Source organism: Acanthochromis polyacanthus, chromosome 17 (assembly GCF_021347895.1).
Source record: "Acanthochromis polyacanthus isolate Apoly-LR-REF ecotype Palm Island chromosome 17, KAUST_Apoly_ChrSc, whole genome shotgun sequence".
NCBI lineage: Eukaryota > Metazoa > Chordata > Actinopteri > Pomacentridae > Acanthochromis > Acanthochromis polyacanthus.
The window spans coordinates 12,988,999-13,005,217 of NC_067129.1; the positions used below are offsets into that span (position 1 = coordinate 12,988,999).

General features: G+C 41.2%; 1 protein-coding gene across 2 annotated transcripts in view; it reads right to left on the reverse strand.

Annotated features, from left to right (window-relative positions):
- nrg2a (neuregulin 2a) overlaps window positions 1-16,219 on the reverse strand; it is a 71,244-nt gene that overhangs the window by 21,695 nt on the left and 33,330 nt on the right. The window lies entirely within an intron of this gene.

Sequence of the window (16,219 nt, forward strand, 5' to 3'; positions counted from 1 at the left end):
ATAACAACACAGCTGTCATTAGAAAGCTGCAACATGACCTAATGCTTAAGCTCTTTGAACTCCAAATAAATACTAATTGACCACAACGTACTTTTTTCTATTTTCTGTTCTCAAATCCCTTTCATAACTATATCTCCTCTATTCTAAAATTTCTGCAATACAATAAATATTCAGCAGGCCACTATCTGGGTTTAAAGTGACATCTTTTTTCCTGAAGATTCAGTGACCAAGGTTTACCATTAATAGCATTGACATGCACATTTTAAAATGCATTTGTAGTGATATTTTCTCAACTGTACGCATCAAATGTGCAAAGTGAGGATCTGACCAATTTAGGCTAACAAAAAAAAGACAAAAAATATGATCCTTTTTTGGAGGATGAAACTGCAGTTTTTGAAGAACTTTTAGACCCAAACATCTGTAGCGCTGTGACTTGTTTTTGTTGCTTTCCAGCTGAATGCTGGAGCCCACACATCTCCCCTCAGCCAAGGTTCATTTGCCTATACAACAAACACCACCTGCCCGTATTCAAGAGCTTCAAAGAGGAGCAGCAACACATTCCTTTGGACCTTATTTTACCCTCAATACAGTAAAAAATAAAAACCTTCTCTGGTGAATTCAACAGACTCTAAAGCAAGTTTCACACTCTGACCGTACACTTCTTTAAAAAAAAATATCTGGACACATTAATTTGTGAATCTTCTCAACTGGTATCTCTGAAAAGATTCTGTAGCCTTTCAAAGAAATACATAATGATTGAAGGGTCTTGTAGAAAAGCTTCAACCTGTATTTACTCTTGATAGCTACATCTGCTAAATACCACAGCTGATAAAGGTAATGCTTTTCTTCTAACTTCGATAAGTGATGACAGGTCATTAAAGATCCAAATCATGTTACAGGAGCATTGACGAACCCCAAGCTTTTTAAAACACAAGCTTCAGTAATAAAGTTTTTGTTTTTGTTTCTAACCACTTACAAGCATTAAAGCAAGTGCTGCTGCTTTCGGTTGCTTCAGAGATGGCGTGTATCCCAATACTAACAAAAACAATCCATTTGGGAACATTTATTGGCCTGCAGTCACCAACTGACATCCAATCTATGACACTGCACAGTCAGTGTCCCAGTTTTCTCCTCCTTTTCTCTGCCGTCCTCCCTTCTTTCCCTTGTGTCCTCCAGTTACTCCTCCATATCAGACACACTGTTTTAACACAGCAACTGAAGGAAAGTTCCAGTTTCAGCTCAACTTGAACAGAAGGATTAGAAATGCTTAATTATAAACAGAAGCATGTAATTAAATTACCAGACTTGACAGCATGGAGACAATAAATCTGTACAGTAAAGACAGTTCCCTAAATCAAATACTGATCATATTCATTATTGTTGTGGCTGGAGTCTGGCTCATGTAGGAAAAAAAAGCTTCTGCACATTTTGACTTAAACGGCACTCGGAACAATCACCATGAAGAAGTTCAATGTTTCAAAATATGTCAAGTTAAACTTTGATTTAAACTGCTGGAGGCACACGCCAGCAAACTGCAACTGAACTGATGCACGGAGCATCCATAAATCATACATATGCACCCACTTCAGGTTTTATAACAATCTTGTAAAACTAGACAAAAAGTATGTAAAAACCTGCTGACCAGCAGTAAAAAAGCAGGGCAGGACCCTGAGATGCCATTGACTTTCTGCGCAAGAGTCTGTTGCTGCTGCTCATCGAGCTTTACATGTGCAGCCAGCGCTAGTGTCAGGTTGAATGCCCACATCCTCATGATAAATACTGAAAGCAACAACAGCATGTCGCAACAACAAAATGCAACATGAGTGTGTTTTTAGATTACTTGATTTTATTCACTTGTAATCAAATCCAAAATATTTCCCAAACCTTGTTCAATATTCCAGTGAGGAACTAAGTTTCATCGTAAAATGCGCACAAAAAAACAAAACGTAAAAAAGAAGCATATATAAATGTGAGTTTTAGCTTACAGAACTGCGTTGTGTCGTTTATGAGGATTTTATTTCCATGTGGTCAAGAAATCACGTCAAACTAATAAAACCTTTGAGTTGTGCGGAGGGTCCTCCAGTGGCTGGGCATATCAAATGTAAATGTTCCTCAAGGAAGTAACTTTTTTCCAATGCGCTACCTGCTATTGCAAAATCCTCATTCAGAAGCAAAGTTATTGAGTGGTAAACTGGAAAAGCGTTCAGTGATGTCTGCATGTCTTAAGCACTGGTGAATGCTTGTATGTTGAAACACAAATGTTATCTCCTGCCGTTTTCCCCCCTTGATTTTTTTGACGCAAAAAAGGCTGGAGTCAAACCGATGGCTTTGTTTGAGTTTACTTTAACATGACAAACTGGAACATCAGAAGAATGACAAAACCAACCACACAAATGTTGCACATCGCAGGTAGCAGTCACATCACTTACTGGGAAACCATACAAGGACAGGTACACGAAGAGCCTGTTGCAATGACGAAACAAGAACAGTATTTTCTTTTCGAGGTGATCTGGTTCAGCCAATAAAGTGTTTACTCAGGAGGCACTACATGTTTACTTGAGATTAAAACGTATGACAAGGCCGAAAAATTTACTGACGTGGTTAAAGATACACATTTAAACCACAGAGGAGCATCTCAGTTATGACGTAGATTCAAAAAAAGATATATATATAAATATGTGTGCTACTGCAGTACGAGGTTTAGAAGGTAGCACACATTTGGTTTGCAAATAAATACAAGACAACTGCTTGCACTCCCATGAATGGCATTCTTGCAGTTGTGCTGCATCAATTTAATAGCAGCAGATATTGTTTCAATTTTCTGTATACAATATTTCTTTTAAGTTTTTTTTTTGTGAACGTAAAATAGCTACCCTTTAATTTTCAATATATTGGACAAGTTTGACTGCCAACTAAGATAATTCAGTTTAACGCTCAATTTATGTTGAGGAGACCTATATGTCTGTTACAGTCTGCATTTGGCTAATAATTTGGCATCAGTCATCTGAAGAGGATTATGTCTTTGTGAACTAAATTCTCCTCACAAGATTGTGTAAAAATATACAGCAAGCGACGGAAATTACTGCGGGTATTTTATCGGTACTGAATGAAAAAGTTAGATCTGAGGTGAACCCACCTCTAACCTCCCAGCGGGGCTGCTGTGAACAGACCACAGCAATTTTTGTTGACAGTTGGTATATTAGCATGTGTCGTGAATGCTGTACGTGTTCATTGCTGCCATGTGGAGCAGCTGTTCCACTGGGTTACTGTGGCGCTGTTCTCACATGTGTCCAATAAAGAGATTTTGTTTCAGGAAGTTAAGTTGGTTTTGGGGCTTGTGATAAACTTCCTGAAAATGACAGTGTTATTCAAACAATCTAATTGAAGACACGTATTTGGTCACTGAGATCGCCTCGGTTCCACCTGCTTGTATTAGATCTGTCAGCTGAAGGACTGTTTTCTCTACAACGTGTCTGAAGTGATAATTAAAGGAAGGACAACAGCAGGGCAGCATTATTAACAAAATAGCTTTGTCTAATTTGGAAATTAACAGTTTTGTCCTAACTCCTCTTTTTGTAGTTTTTTTATTTGGTTGTCATCCTCTTTTCCAGAGACAGCCCTTTCATCTGCCGCTATTCCCAAGAGAAAAGACGGTAATGGTGAGGCTATAAATGGTTGCTGAAAGAAAGACCTTAGTCTGATCATAGCAACCTGAAATCCTTTGTACTTATCCTGCATTATGGTGACAATGCATTGAATCACTAGGAACAGCTTTGAGTCATAATGACTCAAGAAAAAGGTCTCATTAATTAAAATCTTTACATGTCACAGCGAATCCATAAATACCTAAGTCTAAATGACTCAACTTCCATCAATTTGTTCTGGTCAACTTTTTTTGTCTGTCTTGCCATATGGTGCTGTCTGTCTTTAGTCACGATGTACAATTCTCTATCTCACAACTGGAACCAGAGTTCAGGTGTATGCGCTTACATTGACTCCCTGCTGGAAACTGGAGACAAATCCTTTTAACCCAAAGAGAAGATCAGCTGAGATGGGGGGCAGAGTTTGTTTATCTGCACTTATGTAGCCAAGGTTTTGTTAAGTTTGCTTGGTGTTTTAACCTTGGGTTTCGACTTTCCTCGGCCCTGTAGCCCAGGGGCTGAATCTGAGTTGAAGGAAGCTGAAGAGAGGTTTCCTCTGGGTTAGTGAGAGCCACAGTGTTTAGCCATCAGCCCTTGCCACTGACTTTGATTAATCCTTCATGGCCCAAGAACTGAAAAGAAAAGCTGGGGGTGCAAGCAGGACCATCTGGAAACCTTCATAAACATGCCTGTCTTTCCACGCTCTCCAAAGGATTCTAGGAAAATCGTAAAAATGAAAAGAGAGGTCCCTTTTGCACAGTTTTTTTTTTCCTTTTGAGGCACCCTGTGCATATGCAGCAAACAGAACAGTGCTCATGCTGAATCCAAGCCCTGCGCTGCACCTCACAACCCAGCCCCAAACACCGAGTTGTGTAATGAAATACATTTTCAATTGGCCTGTCTATGGTGCAGAGTTATGTCCCCCTAATTTATGACAAATGTTGATAATTTACTTCAGCTCAGCTTAATCTTTTTCACTTCTGCACTGCAATTGAACAGAAAGGCATCTCAAAACACACAAGACAGAATCTGATGCTGTGCAGGGAGAACGCCAAGGCAGTTATCCAACCACTGGTGGACCAGATCCATCTGGAATGTGTTATGGCTTTTTTGTTTTCACTCTTAAAAGCAGCATTATCAGGATAAAAAGTATAAATTATGTAGCCTATTTGGATGCGTGTCACTGAGTGAGAACAGTGTTCAGACATTCATTCAGACATTCATCTCTGACAGCATTCCTGCAGTTGAAGCAAAGGTAGATGGAGTCAAAGGACATGACGGCTCAAAACTAAAACTCTCATCCAGCGACAAATGGTGCAACCAATGTAAGTAAATTAAAGCAAAGAGCTGGGTCGATACGTGGCATCATACCACACAGGGGTGATGTTTTGTTCTATCAGATCATGTAAATCTTCGTAGCAACTCAAAGAAGGAGGAACATTCAAGTCAGGCCGTAAAAATCAGAAAGGAAAGTGATAAATATCTTAAGTACAGTCCTTTCAACAGACACATAAAGAGGGTGGTATCTGTAATAGCTCTGCCACCCAGACATGCTTTTCCACAAGTCAGTTTTATGAACAAGAAGAAAAAAAAAAGCTCTGAGTGCTCCCCCTCCCTTCCTCCCCTCTCCTCACCTCCTCGACTCTTGGCAGGGAATGTCTGACATGTCTCCTGTTACAGCTGGGACCGAGATCTTTTATCACAATACTAAAGGCCAGTTCATATTGCAAGCATTCTTGCTACACTTTGTGTGCGCGGCATTATGTCCCTTTATGCCGTTCTGCAAAGACTCTGTCTATTCTTGATGGAATGAAGAAATAAGACAAACAGATAAGAAGAAGCACAAAAGACCAAATTGGGAAGTGCGGTTTTGGTTCAGTATAAAGTCGATGACAGCTGGGTCTGATGTGGTGAAAGAGGCTGTGCAGTGAGGTTTAAGATAATGCATGCATGACAGAAAAAGGAAAAAAACACCTTATTTGTGGGGTTTAGCCATTTATACAATAAGACGTACTGAATAGTGGTATTACGGTTCTATAGAAAGTTGTGCCGGAGACTAATTGCATCAGTAACAAAGCAAGACAAATGCTGCAAGAATGATCTGTTACATGCGCGCTTCAGCTTTTATATTTATGGAAGATTTATACTTTTTTGTTAATTAAATAATAAATGGCACATGATGCATCTTTTCATTTTCTGATTTAGAGCCATATTTTGACAGGAGCTCAAGTCCAGACAAATGTGGCAGCGATGAAAGAAAGAATGAAAGAAAAAACTGAAACAAATGAGAAGAAAGACTTAAAAAAGAAAAAGAGATGGATACAGAAGTAATGCAGGGAAGAGGAGGGCAGAGAAAAGAAAGTTTGTTGACAGGAGCATAAGTTGGAAAATATTTCAGCTTGCCAAAGCCAACAAAAACTAAGCATGCTACTTCCACACATACAGTATAGCCACACCCAATCGATGGCGATATCCAGCATCTGTGCCTGCGAGTGTTTTGTACTGGGTTTAAAATGAGCAAGAGAGATTTCATGTCAAATACCCAAAGAGGAATTAAATTACTATTTACTGTGGGTATAATGAACGAAAGAAACCGCTATGAATGAGAGTGCACTTAAAGCTTTTATTTTTTCTCAATAGAAAATTATCCACAATTCAAACACCTTCAGTATGAAACAGGAATGTTTAGAAATGAACAAAATGGAGACTGCCAGGAGCATTAATCTACCACCCACTCTCCAGCAAGACTGCCACTGCCACAACCAGTGTGTCTTCTTTTATATTCTTGTCTCCTATTACCATTTTTCAGTCACATAGCTGATATGCCTGGTCTTGCCTGACTCGATCGTCTCAGCACTGAAGTGAAATCAAACAGCAACCTAGTATGTGATTGCACAACAGCTGCTCATGCACTGCGAGGAAGCGAAGCACGCACAGGAAGGGCACGGTGCGGCGCGGGTGTAGAAGCGGGTGCTGGTATGGCCACTGGCGGGCACCAGTATGTGTGCAGTTGGCAACAAAGCGACACATGGTGTTTTCTGTGGCGCGTTTCCAGGCGGGGCTGTTCTCCGTCTTCTCAGAAGCAGCTCAGACTCGGCGCTGCGTCCGCATTGCCAATGTGAGGATGCCTGTTGCTTTCATTTTCCCACTCCGACTTGAGAAACTGTTGTTTAATGCATCCTTGAGTTTGAATCTTTCCCAGCTGGTAGGTATGGCTGCTATAGTCACAGATGAGCAGCAGAAGGTGAGCAGGAGGATGCCTTTCAATGTCACTGTCAATTCACTCAAGCGGGGATGTATGTTCACAAGTGTCAGATCATTGTGGTGAGAAAGGAAACTCCTCAACAGGCTTGCAGGACAGATGTTCATTCACTTTAGAGCCACTCAACCAGGCGACATCTCTGGTCCAGATTCACCTGACAGACAGCAGCTCTCTAACGGCTGTGCAAAGGTCAGAGATTTGCAACTTGAAAGTAGCGCATTTGAACCTGAAGGCCAAGTGGCACGATCAGTGCAAATTTCTTTAGCATCTGCCAATGAAATGAAGATGTTTTACACTTTTGCAGGTCAGTCAAATATAAAATACGATGCTTGAATTTGGCTAGTACTGAAAACGAGCATGCAATCTGACATGAAAGCAAAACAATGTATTTTGAAGAAGCTAGATGCAGAAAAAACTGTTAAGATTTTATGTAGTAGCATGAAAGACTTTAAAAACTGTTATCAGTCAGGTTAAGACACTTAAATTAAACACACATTGCTGAGGGAATATAAAAGCTAGGACAACCTAAACAGCAAGAGCAGCTGGTTCAAAAAAGTTTTAGAGACCCAAGAGTGCCGCCAGGGAAAAAAAAAACAGGCCATCTATGGAAAGTTACATATCATCAATTACAAAGACAGAAATCTAAGCAATACATTACAGAATAATAATGTAAATAATTTCATCACTTTAAAAGGACAAACTGTGAGTTATCCACATGTGCTCCTTGCCCTTCATCTTCAGCAGCTGGCCCTCACTTTGGAGGAAGAGCAGACTACGCAACCTTGTACCAGATACAGAAGACATATACCACACTCCATATTTGGGTCTGGTGCTCACAGCTACAGTAGTGGCCAGCTGCTGGGACTAAAGGTTTTTCCCTCTGCTGTTCCCCGAAAGCCAGAAAGCAGCTTGTATGTGTGTGCTGCAGCCCTCCTTCACACATAAACACACACACCACCCACACGGTGCTGTATATGTCCTGAAAACGGGCAACGGAGCAAAGGGTGTTTGGCTCGGCTGTCGTCCATCTGTATACTAAAGGATGAGTTCACTGTGAGTGTATCAAAGTGAGGCCCGCATCGTCCTCGTTTCACACCTACACACTTACGAGGAAATGGCTCCGACCCATGCTGACAGTAACTCTGTAACCCTTTACTCATACAAGAGCTCACACACCCCAACAGACACGATGTGATCACCAACAAAAGGAAGCAGCATGATGGAGTAATGGGAGGTTTAGGATGAGAGACAGCTGTGGCAACCAAACTATAGTACTGCGCTCCTGAGCTTTAAGCAATGGAATGGTAAGTATATGTTATCCTCTTTCTTAAAGAAAAACTTTTAAAAAGTGTGAAGACACCCGGAATTAGACATGTCCCATTCTGAAAAATGTGAGGTAAGAGGAGGAGCAAAGACTTTGTTTGATGTGAGTGAACAATAGCTTACTCACAGGAGACCCCTTTTTTCAGCATTCTGGCTCTGTTCACTGGACAACTGCAAATTATTCCTGACTCAGTGCAAGCAAGGCTTTATGATGCAATGAATAATTTTCGGGCAATAAATTTGCCTCTTTGAAAGTATTAACAAACAGCGCAGTGCTTGTTAGGACTTTGGCAAGTTGAAACAGAACCAGCCGGCACAGTCACCCACAGTTGGGGTCACCATCGGGGAAAAAAGACCACCAGGACAGCTGAGGGGGGCTGAAAGGGATTCTTTTATTATGCTATTAAATTAAGTCTCCGATACGTTCTGTGCCGGGGTCCTGGAAGAGTTAACAAAGCCCTGCACACAGCAGAACCTCGTGTCACCTCCTGCTCACATCACTCAGCTTTTCAAGTGTAACAGCTGCTTCCTTCCTCACACATAGCAATATCCTCACTCATTCACACTGACGGCTTAACTGTCCCCGAGATTACTGGATATCCTACGAAGTGAGATGTGTTTTGATTTTTAATAACTTAGCTGTTTTTGCAGAGATTTCGATTGAGGACGCCCACTTATCGCACAGGATCGGCGGGATTAAAGTGAATTAAGCGAGCAAGCAAAAATCTAAAGATCCATGAAGAAACTTTTATAAGTTGTTTCATTGAATATATTTTACTATTTTTTTTTTCTTTTTTGGATTCTGACAATGATATGATTCAACAGCTGCCTCTTCTCTAACACAGTAGCACACACACGGAAAAGCCAATAACTCATGCCATTCACAGTCGTGTCAAAAAGCAATGAATTACTGGCATATTAGAGAGCTGATTTATGTTTTATGAGTCAAAAATTACTTTTCTTCTGTCAGATCAACTTGGGGTTGTTAAAAGCGAAAGAAAAATGATAAGCACAGCTGAAAACTGACATGATTTGAGTCACTGTAGCACAGATTTTGCTCAGGTATGCATAATGTATAAAGTATTAAATGGAATTATCACATATATCATCAACACACACATACCCGGGCTTAAACACTCATGAAAATGTGGACATTTGGGTGCCAAAAGAGCATTTTTACATGCTCTTTTTTACATGTACTACAAGCATATAGCAGACTGGTGTTATCTAGTGCTAGAATCTCTGAGAAATTCCTATTCAACTGCCCTATCAGGTTTCTTGATATTCATCATTTCCCTTTGATATATAATTCCTTTGGATGATGCTCAAAGGGTTCAAGTCCTGCACTGCTGTAAGTCTACTCTGAGCCCATTTACTGTATAGCATCACATGCAGTGTCCTCATGGCTCAGTGAGGCTGCACCAGCCCATGATGTGTGCTTACGGTTGCCGTGGGCGTTCATCCGCTCATGACATAAACTCTTCCGTTTACTGAGGATCCTTCCCACTGTACCGGATGCTGCCCACTAATGAAGAAATGCCCAAACAATAAACAAAAACAAAGTGCAGCGTGGGTGAATTGACGATTTAGTGACTGCCTCAAGAAAACAAGGCCTAAACTCGTGACACGCTCAAGCTGTCATGAGGTAAGACGCAACGTCAGACAGAGGAACAAGCCGTGCCATTTCAAGTGATAAAACAGGTTTCTTTGACTCTTGCAAGCGAGTCAATATAGATCCTGATATTTTTTTTCACATGTCTAGGATAACATCTGCCATAAATTTGCCTCCAGGCTGTTATGAATAATGTGCCAAGCTAACAACTTTGAAGGTAACTGCAGGTTTGCAAAGTTTGCTGTTTTGCTTCCGAAGGCCAAGAAAAGGATTTTGCATTTTTTGTTAATTTGAAAAGTCACACATTCAGCAGCATTTAAAAACCTCAGTGACCTTCTTTATAGCCATTTGTTTGTTGGAACAGTGTATTTTAGATTACAACAGTGCATTTGCTCTACAGATGCTGGACTTGGATATGATTTTGTGGTCAAACTAACCACCCGAAAAGACCTGAGATTTCTGGCACAATCAGATGGCCACCTTGGACGAATGCCTGTCCAGACCCCTGAATTCAACATAATTTTGAAGACAGGCATAACTAATAGCACAGAGGCTTGATCCATAGAACCTGACAAGCTGCTTTCCAATAGCCAGTAAATACAGAACATTTGGCTGATGTGCAGGCCCCCTCCTTACAGTCATCGCTGCTGTTGCTGCTTACCCACAGCAATCAATAGAATTGATCATCTTACAGATTCTAATCATTCAGCCAAGGCCACAACTAACATCCTTTAGCGTCACTAGAGATGAGTTTATCTTGTCGCTTGCGTAGTAGGAGTGAGTAAGTTTTGTTTTTACTATGTGGACTAAAGAGAGACATAGAAGGAGCGAAGGAAGTTGTTTATCTACGTGCGAAGTAGTACTTGTCGTAATGTCTCATTTACGTAGGACAGATATGAGACTTACTGGAAGAAAATTGAGAAAGCAGTGGGTTTTTTTGGTCCAGTGTTTATTTATCTGTGTAATCATGTCTCTGTAATACTTATGAGTAATCAAAAACTGGAAAATAATGGCTTTCTGTTCTAAGAAAATTGTTGCTGAATCATAAATTAACAGATGAATCAAACATTGTTTTATACACTTTGATTTATGTTTTGCTATTTTTACTTGTGTGACCTCACCTAAGCTCAGCAAACAAGGAAGGAGCTTTAATATGATAAATAGGACTTTTCATAGAAATAAAAAATGCTGAACTCTTTGTTTAAAGATGTTTTTTTGGCGATGAACAACTGTAAAAGTGAAAAATGTTGTTTAGCAGTTTCTGCTTTTTCTGCAGTTGGTCCTAATTCTTTTTTTGGCACAAGTTAGGTCAAATCACAACCAATCAAATTCATGATTTTATTTTTTAAAGTAATGCATCAACAAATAATTTTGTGCAGTAAATTTAATAGACTTTCTGTAGCTGGTTTACATTGTATATGGCACAAAATTACATTCACCCTCCTGCAGTGACTTAAAATCAGAAGCAGCATGTATGGGATGTAATGAAACACATTACTAGTAGCCACGGTGTGTGTGTCAGCAGCGATAGGGACGACACACCTTGTAAAGTTGCAACAAATTGAAAATACCTAGATGTAAAATGTTGCTTCATCCACTCAGTTACCAGTTATTAGGGCACCTTGAGTTAGTTAAGCATACTTTTTTGACAGAAATACTATGTTTGACTTCAGGATAGAGAGAGAGAAAACATGTCAAGGTTTGTGCACATTAGTGCACGTGTATGAGTGTGTGTGTGGTTGGGAAAAGAGAGGGGCAGCGTGCGTGCATGCGCGAAATTGTTGCTGGTGGGCCTCAGCATGACTGCTGAGGTTGGAGCAATCATATGTTCAGCTGCGATTTCCATCAACACATTCCTGGACGCTCACACACTCTCTCAGCGGAGCTGTGCACAGCACCCCCCAAGGATGTGACCTGCAGCCTGCAGACACATGGCTGCCTCACAAGCGCTTATCACAACACAGCAGCCTGTAGGATAATGGGAGGCCTTAATCTGAAGCCACGTGGAGCCAAGCAAACTTTGACTAGTGTTGCTCCTTCACGCTGGCCTTATAGAAAACAGTCGATGATATACTACACCGTTCTGCAGAAGGCCAGCAGGTCTCACCATGCCAGACTGATTACAGGGTAGAGGTCAGACCACATGGACAACAAATGGTCCCTGGCCCTCTGCACTGGGGGTTGGGCAAAAGACTTAAAACATCACTCTGAAAAAAGGCAGCAATTGCTACAGACTGCTTACAGGACATATGATATTTCAAACCATCAGGAAGCACACAGTCACACACATGGCGTACCCTGATATGAGTTTTGTCACAATGCCCAAGTTTTCAAAACACAAACAATAAAAGATGAAGTAAAGTCTTATGGACTAGAGAAAAACTCCAAAGACCGTAAAAAATTGCTCCATTGATTGAGCTCATGTTTCAAAACTCGAGAGCAGTGAACATGGAACCAAAGCAGCCAAAAAGAAGGAGCGCATTAAAAGGGTCTTAAGACCGAAACACTGACAACAACTTAAACATTCAACTCAGCAGAACTTCCAACCATCTGTGCTGAACAATTAGACAGTAACTGGCACTTAATCAGTGTGCGTTTCCCTTCGATTGGTCCAGCAAAAAAAAAGGACACAAGTAAAATCCCCACACAAGTCCAGTCAATCAATATTACTGGCAAACTGCATGGCTGGCATGAAGCCATGATGTACTGCATGCTTTAGAATACATAAAGGGGCTCAACTTGAGCAAAGGTTCGGCCCTGAACACAGTGGCTCAAGGAAGTTGCTCCACGTCTCAACTTGGACTTGCACAAATATGTCTTGCTGCACAAATATTGACATATGTTGGACTGAGTTATGTCCAGTTGTTCTGTTTATTATCAATAAGAAGACCTTGTATGCCTGTCTTTTAATGGCAAGTTGCAGTGATTCTTAATTTTTTTTTTTTTCATTTAAGGATTGGTTAGACAACTCTTATTCAATCACACATAAAGGTTACATAAGAGATTTGTCTCTCACTCCTTGTGTAATTAATTGATGCTGTGCATATCAACTCAAAGTGCCCATTCTGACTTGCACACAAAAAAATTTTCATTTTTTTTTTGCATTTACTCTGAAAAAAAATCACAGCTCTGTAGAACTCCACTCTCCATCTAACCCATAGCAATAAAAGAAAAATAATGAAATAACTACACAATCTAACATATATATCATTTAACTGCTACCTTCACCCCACACCAATGAGCCTGGTCAGTGACTGGCACAGTGCAGGAGTCGCTGTGAGCTGCTGAGCCGGGTGTGGTGGCCCTTGTTCACCATGTGGTGGAGCTGAGTGCCGGTTTCCCAAAGTCTGTGTTAACCAGAACAGACAGCAGGCAGGCACAGCCATGTGCTACACTGGAACCAAGTGTGAGGGTTAGAATGATGCTTCTCTGCCAAGTTGCTACAGATTTCAATTTATTATCTGCGATCTCAGGATTTCACTTTGTGTCTGTGCAAGTCGGCGTGAAAGCTGATTTCTAATCGTTGTGTTTTCCCTCAAAGATTTCACCTCGATAAAGCAGGTTCAAGCAGCGTTAGCATGCTTGCATGGCAGATACTGTCAGTGTTACAACACAGGCAGAGAAAAGCAATGCTCTAGAATGTGAATGTAGACATCAGATACAGTGTGAAGGTGCCTTGGACAAAGCTAGCAAGCCCTAACTGCATTGTAAAATGGGTGTGAAACTCTCCTCTGCAACACAGCGGGCTCATGTCTTCCTCCTCTTCATACTTTCCTCTCTCTGCCTCTCTTCCCTCTTGCTTTATCTCCTTCTCGCTCTCCACTCTAATGTCTTTGTCTGCTTTCTGTCATGCATTCCCTCATTTTGTGGTTTTTCTCCCCCCCTTTTTTCACGCTCTCTTCTTCTTTTGCTCTCTCTGTCCATCTACATCTGCACCCCTCCCCTCACTCTCCCTCCCTAGAAGGCACACATACACAGATAATACTGCGGCTACATGCTGCTTCGGCAACATACTGCAGCAGGCACGCATACTCCACTGCAGCCCTTTAACACAATTGCCATTTCTCTTATGACCTTAGGATGAAAAGCAGCTCTCGGTCTGAACGAATTACATGTCCTCTGCATCAAAATCAGGCATTTGGTTCACACAGATGTTTTACTTTTAAGTGAAATATGTTTCATAGATGGAGAAAGCCGATGATTGTCACATTCCCTGCGAATGCAGAGTGCCTTTCTTCTCAACATCTGCTCATTTTAGCCTCTCACCAGCACATGATAAGCGCAGCAACATGCACTGTTTGCTGCCAATTCCTTTTAATGACGTATGTATTTTGAATGAAGCCCTCCCTCTGCCTATGGACATGTCGCCCCTGATTCGCCCCGTCTTGCCTTCTTCCCTGAAGCATGACAGAACTAGGCGTGCTGTTGTAGCACAATGGGACTTTCTTATTGAACTGTGAACAAACACATTCACACGTACACAAACAAAAACACACAAGGACAGACATCTAGTGATCATCGCATATGAAAGGACATACAGTGATGCCATTGTTGGAATATCCAGGAGTGATTTAGGGAAATGACAGTGCTGACAGACAACCACACAAAGAGCACACAGAGATGCATTTACACAAAGCCATGCACACACACAAAAAAGTGCATGAGATTCAAGGCTGTGGGCACAAATACGGACAAATGTGCTTTAACAGTTGGCACCCTGTTTATCAAAGATATATTTTGCACCAGATGTGGGGATATCATGTTTTAGTTTAAGTGAAAACACTGTATCATTGTTCAGTCATGTTTTATCCATTGTGGCTACTGTGCGCCTCAGCCCCCTTGTTCATTGCTTTGTAATATTATATTTTCTTGGATATTCTTGCATTACCAGCACTTTTGCCTGCTAAGATCATCATATACAGTTTCATGGGCCACCAGCCACATGTTCATAAGCTTTCATTAAACACGGAGGCAAACAGGTGCTACCACCAGGGATTCCCCCAACCTTTGTAGGGCACAGAGCACAATTTAACCTATTTTATTTAATTGCCATTAAGCATCATTGTTGCTCAGTGATTACCGTTCATCAAATTAATTTTGCATAAATGTTAGCACAGCATGTCTCGGAATCTTACATCACTGACCCTTTAAATATTACATGCTCATGAGTTAAAAGGAAGTGTATCATTGCACTGGAATAAAGCCAAGTGTCATAACAAGCAGACAGTAGATGCAGAGTCACACGATCTGGCAATAAAACTTAACCGAAGCTTTAAAGATGTCAGAAAAGAAAAAGAGGCAATGTGTAGCCCCTATTTAAATACAAGATGGATGACTTCTTTTCTGTGCAACTGTTTGCTGGAAATCAAACTTGCATGTTGGAACCCCTGAGAATCTCCGTGATGCCAAACACAATGGGTCCTTTCTTTATCTGAAAAGAGCTGCTACTCCAATAAGGCAGTGCAGCTTAAGTCTGCTAACCGTAAACAATAGCTCTAAAAGGTGGCCTTGACAAATGTAAAGAGAGAAGGGGGAGTGATTATTGTGCCTGAATGTGAATACAAGGACACTGAGTGATGGCTAAACTCCAGTCCCTCCCTTTTCCTCACCAGCGACACCTCAACCGGTGTGAGATGTCTACTGAAATTACCCAGCTGTCAAGGTCAGCAATGAGACTGAGGATATCTCCACAGCAGTGCACTATAAAGAACCCTCCTGACTGCCACATTGTTTAAACTTAAAACAAGTAAAGTAGTAGTAGTCAACTCAGGCATGGTTCACCTGCTCTAGCGTGAATAAAAACATGTCGTCATGCACGATAAGTTTGATTAAAAAAACTCTATCTGCACTGACTTTTTTTGGCACCAGCATCACAGTCCCTCGTCTGTAGAGTATCAAAGTCTGGAGCCGTTATTCAGCAATCTTCAGACGGAGCAGCCAGGTGAACTGAATGTACCAGCAGGAGGTTGCATTTCCTCAAGCACATCAAGCAGTTTCTGACTCTTGCGTGCCAGACAACGTGCCGTACAGCTCTTTGACAGTCCAGCAGCAGATAACATCGAGTCCTTTTCTTGAAAAGAGGCAGAAGCAGAGCTGCATGAATTGTATCTGCTCTGTAAAGGTGCTTAAACTTTTTTCTTTTTTTTTTTATATACTGGCTCCATGCACTTAGACAACAAGCTACCCACAGCAGCCACAAACTCGCTACCCGCACTGCTTGGATAAAACACAAACTCACCACCCCACCAAATGGAAGCAGCTGTTATCAAAACTCTTTCATCTGCTACAGCAGTTTGCAAAATTCTGCAATGCACACACACCACTACTGAACAGGCCTGTTAGATTCTATCACACACACTCTGAAGACACTTTCGACAACTT